At 44.7% G+C, this 13,200-nt stretch overlaps 1 pseudogene; it reads right to left on the minus strand.

Moving 5' to 3' along the window:
* Positions 1-12,541: 12,541 nt before the first annotated feature.
* Positions 12,542-12,658, minus strand: LOC136650671 (5S ribosomal RNA; annotated as a pseudogene).
* Positions 12,659-13,200: the final 542 nt, after the last annotated feature.

Here is a 13,200-nt window from a genome sequence, read left to right on the forward strand (position 1 = left end):
GGGGGAGGAGGTGTGCTTCCTTCACTCCCACTCGCTCAGAAGCCAGTCGTAGGAACCACCACGCCAGCAGGGCAGGGCACTACAGCCTCAACGAAGAGCCTCCTCCAGCGCCCTAGCTGCTTCTATGCTGCTCTTCCCTGCCTTTGAGGCCACCCACGCTCCCTAGGGGAAACGGGGAGAGGCCACGCGCTCGCCCAGCTGCTCCATCCGTCCTTGTTGCCAGCCGGGAGCAAACTGAGCTCCAGCCAGAGCGCGCGCTCTTTGCTGGAGCTCAAGTCCCGCCTCCCCAGCCGCTTCGCCCAATCGCGGCTCAAGCCTCAGCCCTGGAGCACGAGGCAGGGAGGGGGCAATCGGCTGCTAGCGCCTGATTGGCGCTAACAGCTGTTCTGAAAGCCATCAAACTACTGACACAAGAAGACTCAAGCAAATTCACTTGCCTACAACAGTCATATAATAGCAGCCACTGGTATTCTGATATGCCATGATCCTGTATCCCAAAGGCTTGATGCAATGAATTATTGCTTTTCATGCCCATGGAAGTGGAAATATTAGATCAAATATTCAAATACTTAGTCCACAAGACTCTCTGGTTACACTAGCTGAAACCGAAGACATTTCCGTTTATAGTCTGCAGAAGACATTTCCGTTTATAGTCTGCAGAAATCTCTGCTTATGCCAAAACAAACACAATGTAATTCACAAAACTGTAGTGAATGTAGCCCAGAAACATTCACTTGATTATCTCAGTATTCCCAGCTATCAGAATGGAGAGTCTCAAATCACTATGATAGAACTATTAGGAGCCACAATTACTGCCTATCAACTCATTCCTCAGTTATCTACAATGATCTTGCATTTACTGTTTTAAAACAGTGATGATTTAAAAGAGGGGAAGTGCAGGTCTCATAAAGGAGATTAACACTTTACTTTTTTGGGGGGGGGGGAAGGTGGGTGACTTTTTTTCCTACAGAGAGGTATGTATAAAGAAAATATACACATGTATGAAAAAATGACAGGATGATATTTATTTTCATCAGAAGAGCAATGTAGGTAGATATCTACTACCTGCAGATATTCTGTAAAATGGTACATTCAAATATCCATACTTACTGTGTTTATCTGAATGGAATAATCCTAGCCCACTGGTTCCCAAACTGTGAGTCGTGGTTCCCTGGGGAGCTGCGGAAACTAGCCAAGGGAGCCGTGGAGTCCTTGTGAAAAATCTACCTCCCTAACAATGAACAGGATTGTAGCCCTAAGGGGAAGCTGCGGCCAATGGCTCCATAGATCAAGGGAGCCGCCAGTCAAAAATGTTTGAGAACGACTGTCCTACAACAAAAGGTTAGAACAAATTGATAAGCTTTCCAAGTGGTCAGTGATTTTGTGGAAGGTATGGAATCATACCTACAAGCCATGTCCCTGATGCTGAAACACCTGTTTGCCACACATTTGAGCCATGACCCACTAGCAGATGGCCTGCAAGGAGCTATGTTGTACATACAGAGGGTTGCTTCACATTATTGGCTCCAACCAAATTGTGGGAAGGAGCCCTCCAAGACTGCAACTGGTATATATGCAGAGGGCCCCTTGCATATAATGGCTGAATTTTCAACTGTCAGGGGTTGGGGCCAGTGGGCGTTTCAGTGTCAGGGGGCATAGCTAGTGAACAGAATCCTGCCGCACCCCATGCGTGGCCTGAAAAAATCTTATTTGAACTCTAAGGAAACAACACCTGATCAGATGCGTTGCACATAGCAACACACCAGTCACCAGTCACCACCTTCACTATGCATTTCCTTTTATTCTTCTGCTGTGTTTTAGGAAAGAAAGAAAAATATCACTCTGCAATCAGATTAATTGGGCAGAGCTGGAAGTTGCTCAAACTTATTTCTACAGAAAGTGGTTTCCTTCTTCAACATGCATCTCTCTATCGGCACAGTCATTAGGAAGGCCACGCGGTACAATAGAAAACATTCATCTGAAAATTAGAATGCTCATTAAAATACTGTAACGGCTTCAAAAGCCTAGAAATATGTTGGAAGGTATTTCATTTGTTTTTATCTGTGGCTTGTCAAGTATCAGGCATGACACAGGATGCCATGTTACAGCAGTCTATTCCTTCTTTGTTGCTTTTTAAAATTCTAGCGAGGGAGTGGATGGGCAGAACGGGTGGGAAGGAGAGTGCACACCAAATCCTGACCGTCTTCCTGGGTATGTTCTGCCTTCCTGGTTCAGTGTGCCAGCAATTGAACTGGCACAGGCCCAAGCTGACCCATAGAGGCTACTGGGGCTTACCCTGGCACAAGGGGCCAATATCCACAAAGAGACCTCCAGCAGCCACAAAGAGACCTCCAGCAGCCAAAACACCTCCATGGAATGCAGTGGAAGTCCCACCTGCATCACCGTGCAGAATTAGATAGAATTGGGTCATAAATTGAGTCCTGGATTGGGTCTAGTATTGGGGGGGGGGGGGGAGAGATTCTTTCTACACACCCTTCCTAATTGTATAATAAATCTTTAGGGTGTTGCTTCTTCTGATCAAAAGAACGGAAAAGCTTTTAGCCTTTTCTCATAAGTGCTCCAGCTTTTAGATCATTTTAGGATCAAATTAGATGTGTGTGAAAATGATTGCACACAGCAGCGTAGTGGGAGGGGTGCAAAACGCCAAGTCTTTCATGGCACTGGGCTGTATCATATAAGCGTCCCCTCCCCCTTGCCAATGGAGCCAGATGGGGCAGGGAAACAATGTGGAGGTATCTCTATTTTCGCTGTCCCAACTGGCTCTGGTAGCCAGAGAGTCTGACGCTGTGAAAGACTTAGCATTTTGCACCCCTCTTGCTATGCTGCTACTTGCACAAGAGTCCTGCTTGCAACCAGAAGTGCCTATTTTTCCCCAAATAATTCTTGGGAGGGGCAGTGCTGAGGCATGTGGGGAGGGGAAAGGGTCATTCTCCCCTCCCCCATGCTATTTTCCTGCAGAAATTGCCAGGGATTGGAACTTTTGCCCATCTCTGATAGGAAGGAATATTGGACAAAGGATGGACATCTGATATTTTCTTTGGCTGAGCTATGGCAGAAGGAGGAGCCAATGGGGTCCTTGCCTTATGATTGGCTGCAGAATCCCAGGAAAGGCAAAGGTGTCTGGAGAAAGCTCTTTTGCCCATCTCTGATAGGAAGGAAAGAACCTATGATCATTGGACAAAGAATGGGTGTTCTGATATTTTCTTTGACTGAGAGAGGGCAGAAGGAGGAGCCAAGGTTGTTCTTGCCTTATGGTTGGCTATAGAAACCTAGAGAGGGGAGGGAGTTTTTTTTCCCTGGACAAATGAGGGGAGAAGATGGGGCAGTTCCTAGTCATCCTGGAGAAATTCATGGCATGGCTCCTGCAGGCTTATTGAATGACCGGCTGCTGTGGGACTACTGAGTAGAGCTGCCAAGGATCAGGTCGTCCTGGTAAGCCTCACAGCTGCTGTGTGTAACCCTCCTCCCTCTTGCCGCTTCTGTCCTTGGTCTCACACAGTCTGTCCTACCCCCTCCCGCCCTGTTTACAGATGGCTGGGGACATCAGGGCATTGTTTAAAGAGAACTTTGACACATACACACACAACCCGGTAGCAGTCCCTTTTTCCACAGCGGGCTTTTTAAAGGGGGCAACTCGACTTGAGTCCTTTAGAGTCGTGAAAAGGTGACTTGAGAAGTGCCCCCGTTAAGACTCGTTTTCGAGTCAAGTTGCTACCGGATGATGACTTTAGACTCTACTGGAGTCAAGCTGTGCTGGTTTTGCCCATTCTTGGAAATTGCTTCCCTGGCTCTGCAATTTGCTCTGGGAGTGGTGAATTGACAAAATGAATTTTCCCTTCCTTGCCTGTCCCAGTTGTGGCCAGGGTTATGCAGTTGTCCTCCCTCCCTGTACACACATAAATAGTTTTGGATAAAAGGAGAACTTTCTGGTTGGAGCACACCCCTCACCTCATGACTCTGAGTGCATGCCTAGTTTGGAACCAGCTTTGCTCATTTTCTGCATCTTTTCCAGCCTTGTACCTTTTTCAGATGAGATAATGAGAAATGAAGTACAGGCCCCTGTACTGAATGTAGGAAAGAACTATATCATATATCATGCTATATGTATGATGCAGAATGAGCTTGTGCATTGGAATTGGGAGAGAATTAGACCTTGAGCCCTGGTGATGTTTTTATAATGAAATAGTCATAAACCAAAGCATGGGCTCAGAATACACACATTGTAAAGGAAAGCTTTTAACCAATAATGGTTTCCAGGTGCCCCAGAGAACAAGTAAAGAGAGAATCAATAATAAATAATAAATCTGAAACCTGATGAAATCTGAATGCTTGAGCACCTGGAAAAAGAAAAGTCATATTCCCTGGGGAGTAAGGACAAATTCCACTAAAAATCTCGTTGCTGGAACAATCATGGTTTGGAGTGAGGGGGATATGATAGCCAAGGTTAACAAAGCATGTTTTCATGCCTGCCCACCTGCATATAGAAGGCACAGGTAAGGGCAAACATGCCAGGCGTATTAACTTTTAATGAATGTAATTTTAATAGTTTTGCTTGATCCGTTGGGGTCTGATCTGTTTTATTGTTTTGTTTTATGTTTTAGTATTGTTTTAAGCCATTTCTACCCAACGTTGCACATACACAACAGGGATCAAATGTGTACACCTGTGGGCTGAGCAGAAATGAGTTTTAATCTTTCACTTTTTATTCTGTTTTTATGTTGTAAGCCTCCTTTGGGCGCAATACGAACCCCTTACTGTTAATTAACTGTGGGCACAATCCTAACCCCTTATGTCAGTGTTTTCCAGCACTGGCATAGCGGTGCCAATGGGACGTGTGCTGCATCCTGCAGTTGGGTGCCACTCACAGAGGCCTCCTCAAAGTAAAGAATGTTTGTTCCCTTATTTCAGAGCTGCATTGCCCTTATGTCAGTGCTGGAAAGCACTGACATAAGGGATTAGGATTGCGCCCTTTATGTTGTAAGGCAGCCCAATGTGTGGGAGAAAGACGGAATAGAAATTATTTGAAGGAATGAATGAATGAATGAATGAATGAATAGAAGGCTGCCTCATGCTGGATCAGACAAATGGTCCATCCAGATCATTATTCTTGGTCCAGACCGGCCATAGCTCTCCAGGACTTCAGATCTCTGCCCTAAAAGCAGTTCCAATAGACCGTATTTGGCAGGGTGAGCAGAAAAGGAACGCCTTATATTCGGGATTCAAGGGAGTTGGTTGCCACGAAACCAAACATCCAGCACCTTAAGAATCATGACCAGCAGCAACATCACATGCCTGATGAATTTAATTGCTAGTGTGAGGGCACTGAGACATTCCAAGAGGGAAAAGTTGGGCAACTCCCAAAGAAACCTGGGGATTGTAGTTTGATGAAAGCATTGAACATTTTCAAAGATGCCTGGTCCCCCCAGGACAACAGTCTTGCCCCATCTCTAGGCATGACGTAAGGAAGGCAGGTGGCACCTTCTGATTTGTGGGAATATTGTTGGGGAAGAGTTCTGTCAGTGTCTTCTAGCAAAAAGGGATTACTATTCACCCAGTTTAGGTAGGTAATGTAGATGTACCCTATCTATGTACATATGTGTGCATGCAATTGATGGCATAAAGTCACAGTGGCTAATTAAAGATACACAATGATACTTCACGGGTGCATCCATGCCCTATCTGTGTGCAGCAAATTGGGCAGGAGAGAAAATCTCCCAAGCTGAGCTCCACGTGGGCCAGATGACTTTGGGGGATGACAACCAGATTAGGCCCACAGGCCGTAGGTTGCCAACCCCTGTCGTAAACTATCAACTGTAGGGATCCAAAGGTCTTGCTCCTATTCATTGTAGCCTCATTATCCAAACGGCTTATGAGCAATGCACAACATTCAACCAGAAATCTCAATGAACAAGAATGATTTACTGTACATACATTTAGGTGGTTGCACCATGAATACCATGAAGTGCAAGGTATTTGTGCTGCATACTTTTTTTTTTTTTTTTTTTGCCGTCATACTGACAGTCACACCAAACTTTTCTTCCTTTTCTCTTGGTTAAATATTATAAAAAGGGGGAGGGGGAGTGAAACTTTTTTGCTAACATTTGCCAAATGAATGTTGTCATTTAATTCACCCTCATCCCCACTTTGAAGTCCCAGAGCATTTCATGTTTCCTTCCTGTCAGTATTTCTCCCTAGTGCTGAGTGGCTTCCATTGTGCTTTCAGCCAACAGACAATTGGTGCTGGAATCCAGGTTATTCTCATGTGCTTTCATTTTTGCCTCCTTCTGTCAGGCTTCTGTCTATTAGGCCAACATTTGTCTGAACGTACAATTTTTGGACACACATTGTGGAAATCGGCATATTAAGGATGTGCCCTTTTATTGTCTAATCCTTCTGGCTGGTCTCTGGCTATTGAAAGAATTCTGTGTTGACACACAATGGTGGCCTTTTGTTATTAAAATGCCTCCTTGCCTGGGGCTGCCTCTTTTTCAGCTACTGAATATTGAGCTATTAATAAGCCTATGTGGCTGAACATATGGAAGAGCTATTTCCAAGGCATTCTGTTTTAGTAAATGGACTTTGTGTTAATGGGGCCTTTTCAGAGCTAGATTGAGTATTTAAAGGTCCGAGTGATTAACAACTTAGCAACTTTGCTCCAGGAAGGAACAATGAAAGAGAGAAATCTTTTATGCATGAGCAGCCTGTGATTCTTGCAAGTGGGCTAACACAGTGAGGGCAAAGGAGATGTCTCAGCAGTACAATTCATGATCTTACAAAAAGGGGATGATTGAAGTAAGGGGGTCATGATAGTAGATTTAGTACAGAAAAAAACTGTGCTTCTTCACACTGTGATTAATTTATGGAACTCCCATAGTCATAAAATGTGGTGGTGGCCCTAGGGTGGGGCCAGATCAGATGATACTGTTCCCCCAAACCAGTCCATTGCAAGGAGGAGAGTAATGTGAGTCCTATTTCTCTACCAATCCAGTATGTCGGACCAGCCTCTGCAATCCCTGCACATCCAGGCAAAGTCAGAATGGGTGAATGCTACCTATGCAACTAGAAGCCAACTTGTATAGGTTGAAACTGCACTGCTGATGTATTAAGAAAATTAATCTCATGTTTTGTGACTACATGCATATTTTATGCATGTAGGCAGCATTCTCCCTTTCTGTCCCTATGGGGAAGTATAAGATGTGGGGATAGCACATAAGCACATCCCTTTCTGACCCTATGGGGAGGTATAAGTGGGGATAGCACATTGGGTGGCACTCCATGCAATGCACCAAGCAGAAGTCTTGTCCAGCCTGGCACTTAGACGGCAGGATGTGATGGGCCCGTGTAGGTTCACAACCCACAGGGCAGACTTAACATCTCTCTCTCTCTCTCTCTCTCTCTCTCTCTCTCTCTCTCTCTCTCTCTCTCCCCCACCTCCCCACCCCCAAAAAAACTGAGGTGAAACCAAGGTAGCCTTTCTCACTTCCCTCCCATCCAGGTAGAGGTCCAGCCCTGTTATACACAGATTTTTTATACATGGATTTGACTCAACATGAATGGCCACTGCAAATGAGAGGGGCTGTGCTGATCCCTGGAGAAGGGGACAAATGCATCCCTTTAAAATTACAGTTTTAAAAAACCACTTTTCTTCCTGTCATAGAGAGAGACAGTCGTGTTACAGACAGTTACAGGTATAACCTAATCATCCATAGATTTTTCTCAATTCATTGAGACATGCCCTTTAAATTAAAGGAAAACAATGAGAGAGAGAGAGAGAGAGAGAGAGAGACTGAGAGAGAGAGAGAGAGAGGGCAGCAGGCTACCAATCCATCAATCATTCTCTCTTCAGGCAGCTTCAGCCCAAGACCCCTCCCTTCCCCCTGAGCACTTGAAAGAAAGATACTTTGCATTGGTGAAGGGAGGGGTCGGAGTGAAGCATTTCTAAGCACCTTGAGAGAGACTGATAAGAACATAAGAACAGCCCCACTGGATCAGGCCATAGGCCCATCTAGTCCAGCTTCCTGTATCTCACAGCGGCCCACCAAATGCCCCAGGGAGCACACCAGATAACAAGAGACCTCGTCCTGGTGCTCTCCCCTACATCTGGCATTCTGACTTAACCCATTCCTAAAATCAGGAGGTTGCGCATACACATCATGGCTTGTACCCCAAAAAATTTTAATTGCTCAATCTCGGGTGGCTGAACGCCACTTGTCCCTCTAAGAAGTTGGACGCCGACCGCTCGGGGGTCGCATAACTAGTTAGCATGCCAGAGTCTCGTTCGTTATCGGAATTAACCAGACAAATCGCTCCATCAACTAAGAACGGCCATGCACCACCACCCACAGAATCGAGAAAGAGCTATCGATCTGTCAATCCTTTCCGTGTCCGGGCCGGGTGAGGTTTCCCGTGTTGATGGTTGGATTGTCCTCTTAATGACTCTAGCTTAACATCACAAAGGTCAGCAAGGCTGTTTTTAAATCACAAAGCAAAGAAACTTTGTTTTTTAAATTGATTTGCTTTAGTGCTTTTTTTTTTTTTGCCATCCATGTGAGTTCTGGGAATGGAACCCTAGCGAATAATGAGACTCAACCTGTATGCCCAAAGGAGCAGCATTCCCTCAGCATACAAGCTCAAGATCAAGATTGTTTATTGGTAGGGGGAAGAGCTCCCCCATCACAAGTGAGTTTAGTGCATACCACTGGCCACTGGCATACCCATGGCCTCTCTCCTTGCCTGCAGCCTTCGGTTCAAGCTACAGTGAGCAGCTGCAGGGGTATCTCTCGCCCAACCTTACCCAAGAGAGAGGGATATCTCTAACTGCCCAACCTTCCCCTCTTTCTCCCCCAGTCTCCCCCTTATTTCCATTTTTGCCCTTTTTACCCCCTGTGTCAAGGACAGGAAGGGGCAGTTATCAGTGATGGCAGCTCTGCCAATACCCTATCTCTCTTCCCGGTTTCGATCCATCTACCCCGTTCCACTTGGACATGTGTCAGCAAAATTGTTGGTGCACATCTGAGTAGACCAATTGGGGCAGCACAGGTTTGCTGCAGGGCAAGGGAACAGATGTTCCCTTACTTTGAGTAGGCTTCTGTGGTTCAAAACTATCCTATGGATGCAATGCGCTCTAACTGGCGTAGCTGCAGGGGGAGGAGTTATGTTGGATTGAACTGTTAGTCACTCAAAAATGGTCATGCTGATTTGATATTGTTGTGCATCAAATTAACTCTTTCTTACTACAATATCACATACCATCATCTTAATGGAAGATTATCAGCTTAGGAGGAAGACTTCATAGTAATGCAAACAATGGATTATTATATGAGTGCACAAATTCTTCTGACTGGTGATGGATGAGCTCCCCTCTCTCCCTCAATTTAGTCTTGGCTTATTTTTTGCAAGTTGGTTTAAAATGTTTACACATGTGCTGATGGTGCTAATTATTGATGACCCTGATGGTGTTTTCCTAAAGGCATGTTGCATTGCCTTTAGGATTTGAAAATCAATTTCATTTTGCATTTATGAAGCCCCAAATCACCACCACCACTATTATGAGACAAACATTGACATAACTTGTTGTTTCTGTTTCAGAATTAAATTACAGATGAAAAAGGAGGCACATGCTGGCCTACCTGTCAGGACTGCTGCAAAGAGATACCTGGAGACAGAAGCTGAAGATGAGTGCCTCATATGGTTGGAAAAGAAACTGGAGCAAACTCTTGCAAGTTGTCACTCTGGTTAACACTCTAGTCAGTGGTTCTCACACATTTAGCACTGGGACCCACTTTTTAGAATGAGAATGTCAGGACCCACTGGAAGTTATGTCATGACTGGAAGTGACCTCATCAAGCAAGAAAATTTTTAGGCTATAATCCTGCCCACACTTACCCAGGAGTAAGTCCCATTTACTATCATTGTTAAAAGAATATACATAGTAGTTTGTTAGAAGTACAGATAGGTAACATTTCTCCAAATGCAGTCATTTTTGGTTGGTTGGCAACCTTCAGTCTAGAAAGACTATGGTATAAGCCTGCAGCACCCAGTATTCCCAGGCAGTCTCCCATCCAAGTACTAACCAGGCCTGACCCTGCTTAGCTTCCGAGATCAGACAAGATCCAGCATGTGCAGGATATGAGGCAGCAACGGTTACCCTGCACGTGCCTGATCTCATCTGATCTCCAACCAACCAACCAGTCACGTATGATGGTAGCATCAAGTCTAATATATTAAAAACAAAATATTGAAATGAATGGACCCACCTGAAATGGGGCTTGCAACCCACCTAGTGGGTCCTGACTCACAGTTTGAGAAACACTGCTCTAGCCCCTCTAGTCCAGTGATTTTCAACCAGTGCGCTGTGGCACACTGGTGTGCCATGGATGGTCTGCAGATGTGTCACAGGAGGTTGGGAGGGACACTTATTAGTAGGGCCAGTGGGGGATACAAACCCTCCACCAGCAGTGTGGTGTGCCTTGTCAATTGTCCAAAAACTAGTGATGTTCCTTGACAATTTTAGTGTCTTATCTGTGTGCCATAAGCTGGAAAAGGCTGAAAATTGCTGTTGTAGTCACTCTGGTTAACTCTAGAGTGCAAGTTAACACTCTGTCATCTGCCCTGGACACAACTACTACATGTTCCAAGATTTGTAGTGCATGCATCCTATATTTACCAGTACACAGAATCCTTTTGTGTGATTCGCTCTCTGCATCAGCCTGCAGAAACTCTGCCAGTAAGGGCTTCATTTTGGGAATAAAAAATAAAAAAATACAATGCTGGCAGGAATCTTGCTGTTATCTGGACCAACCTACATCATACTCACCTCATATAATATTTTATTTTTTTGCAGATGTTTATATTTTAAATGGAAATGTTATGCGGAAGCTTTCCTCTTCAAATACATTCATTTTAAACTTAGCACGGTGGGTTGTTTTTATCACAGTAGCATTTTTTGTAAATAGGCTGGTTTTGTAAAGATGCTATTTAAGTAAGACTGTTTTTTATGTTACTTTTGTTAGCATTTACTTTTTAAGTGAGCCAGTCAAAGTTAAGCACTTGAGAGTCCCACTGAATTCAGTGGTAGATTTAAGCACAGGCTTATTCCTCTCTTATCATAAGCTCTTAGCTCTGGCTGGATTACATTTGAGGTTATTCAGTGTAAACATTAAGAGTCAAATTAGACATGTGTTTAAACATGCATCGTGGCCCAATGGGAGGTAGTTTTCTTTAATAATTGAACGCAGGGGAGCAGTAAAATCTGGAATAACCACAAGGTTTAGGGGAACTGTAGTACTTGCCCCACACCATGATTTTGAACCTGATCACAGCCCTCCTGCTTGCTATTTTTAGTTTTAAAAAAATGCTACCACTCATTTTCTACAGAAGGCTTTTAAAAACAAAAAAAATAGTAAGTGCTGGACCTATGATTGGGATCAATAATATCACATGAGGAGAACATTCCTTCTATCAGGCCATACTGCACATTTAACCACACGTCTAGTGTCTGTTTGTGCCCTGTTGAACCAGTTATGCCACTGGAGGTCTCAGCATTCTATTTTTGCTTTTGATAACCTTGAGTGTTAGGATGGGATGAGGTGTTCAAAGTAAACAACACCATTTCCCTCTAAGTTCTGCGTGTTTACGTTCTGCTTAGGCCCCATTAGAACATCAGGTGGCTCAGCAGGGTAGCATCAGCTATGCCCACATACCAAATAATCACTGCAAAACAGCACACTAGTGGCTCTGCCTATTTCATATGTGTGTCATCCTATCAAACAGACTCCTGAGGAGGCCGCTGAAATGATCTGAAGGCATGGGAAATGGTGTGCCCTGAAACAAATCATTGACATTAGTTGGGCCTGATCAAAGCAGCACTGTTTGGAAAGGTGCCCAGATGAAAAAGAAGCATGCACAGAAAAAGTAGGACAATGAAAAGCAGGGAAGGCCATGGGGACACAGGCTTGCTGTGCAAAATGTAGCAGGAACCGACTCGGGTGAAAAAAGTGAAATTCAAAGGATACTGTGTGGGTTTCAATGTTTGGCTCAGTGACAATATTTGGCTCAGGAAAAAAGCTCTCTCCTGGGGGTGGGGATTGTGCCTTTCCTTTTTGGCTCACCTGCCATGTGCGGCTCATTGAAGTCTGCAAAGCGCTTGGTAAACAGCCAAATTAGGCCACAGTTTATGGCCCTTGGATTGGACATGTACCAACTAGTGTATTAACATGAAAAGGCATCTTTGGTACCACTCGCTGGGGAGAGACGGGTGGCCATTACTAAAGTGCTGTGATGCAGTCAAAAGCGGACTGACTGAGACTTTGGAAGAATTATGTGGAAACTGTTACCATCCTATTCATGCATTCCCTGTTTGTTTGTTACTTGGTCACCTTTTCTACCTGCTGCAAGCCAGGGAAAAGTCTCTAATGCTGCTCTCAGTTCTTTGTGCTTTGGTGGCCTACCATACACGAGCAGTGGGTAAGCTGCTGCATTGGCTGGTTGGCCACCTTCAGTCTCGAAAGGCTATGGTATAAGCCTACAGCACCCGGTATTCCCAGGTGGTCTGCCATCCAAGTACTAACCAGGCCTGACCCTGCTTAGCTTCCGAGATCAGATGAGATCAGGCGTGTGCAGGATAACAGTTGCTGCCTATACGTTTCATGGTTCACAAGTTGTGGAGGCTTGAACTTGATGCAGGATTGCAGCTCAGGCAAATGAAGACTTTATGTTCAAACAAGAACCCACCATGGCAGTCAATCCTATGGGTTTCCTTCAGAGCAAATACATGGCTTTGCATGTTGTTGGAAGTCATCAATAGGAAGCCATGTGTGTGTCTGTAATATAAAATGATGGGCATGAATTTTGGATCGGAGGATGCTTAGAAATGAACTGTCCCAGATAGAGATCCATGACAAAATATACCCAGGCCCGCTCCAGATTGGGTCTGGCTCATGATTGGTTTTTAGCCCTCTTAGTTCTTCCACCTCCAAGCAAAACAGTGAAAAGGAAGGAAGAACCAGCACTGGGAAGGACTGGCTGGAGACAGAAAATAGTTTGTAGTCCTTACCCTAAAGTCCAGAATGTTCCTGTGCTGCTAAACATTTCTTGCTGGTGTAGATAGGCCTTTGAGTTTTCAACCGAACAATGAATTGGTGTAGAAGCCATACAAAATCATAAGTTCCATGCATTCTG

Source organism: Tiliqua scincoides, chromosome 4 (genome assembly GCF_035046505.1).
Source record: "Tiliqua scincoides isolate rTilSci1 chromosome 4, rTilSci1.hap2, whole genome shotgun sequence".
Taxonomy (NCBI): Eukaryota; Metazoa; Chordata; class Lepidosauria; order Squamata; family Scincidae; genus Tiliqua; species Tiliqua scincoides.